Below are 854 nucleotides of genomic sequence, written 5' to 3'. Positions count from 1 at the left end.
CACCTAATGTTAGATCTCTGTGGTAGTAGTGGTGTTGTGTCAACCTCCCCGAAGATGTTCTGTCAGAGGCCAGCGAGTAGCTCTGAGCACCCTACCTGAAGTGGAAGATGCAAATCTAGCAAAACAACCTAATTTACACGAAGACTTAACCCAACTTTTTATCCTTATCTATCCCTTTATTTACTCTGCAGGTTCTGGGCATAAGTGCAATGATGATGGTGACCTCTTGGGCTACAGCAGACTGAATGATTTAGACTAATTTAGGCACTGAAAGTGGGAAATAGGGTCAATTTCCTTTCATTTTGTTTCATTCAGGAAGTGGACTTTCATCAAAATGTATTATTGTTCAGGTGAATTGACCCTAAATCTCAAAGCCCTGAAAGAATCCCACTGCCTTCGTAATTTAGCAGCCTTTTCCCTTTACACTGCCGATAGGTTGCAGTGATGTGCAAGCAAGGAGTTGAGTAGTCTTTTTCCTTTCTGTAGAGATTTTTAGTAATGAGCACTTTGACTGGATGAAAGTTCACTTTTGTCACTGCCAGCTTGAGCTCCCTGGCACACAGCCTCCTCTCTAAAGGTAGTCTCCCCCTGAAACCAACAGCCCTGCAGATGCTTTCTTCTCGGGGTGATATCGTACTTTGTTACATGTTTAATGCCCAACATACCAGTCCACTGACTTTATTATTGTGACCTCGGGTGTATAACTAAATAGCTAACATGGTCTCAACCTTATTTTTCTACTTTGTTCTATTTATTATGCGTCCTTTGGACTCAATGCCACCCCAGATTCTCAGTGACGTTTAGACTCCAAACAGCTTAAACTGCTATAAGAGTTAGCATAAGGTAAAAATAAC

Source organism: Seriola lalandi, unplaced genomic scaffold, assembly GCF_002814215.2.
Source record: "Seriola lalandi dorsalis isolate HSWRI2012SDOR001 ecotype SW California unplaced genomic scaffold, Sedor1 jcf7180002054689, whole genome shotgun sequence".
NCBI classification, from domain to species: Eukaryota; Metazoa; Chordata; class Actinopteri; order Carangiformes; family Carangidae; genus Seriola; species Seriola lalandi.
The sequence above is the reverse complement of the archived record's forward strand: the minus strand, read 5'-3'. Positions refer to the sequence as shown.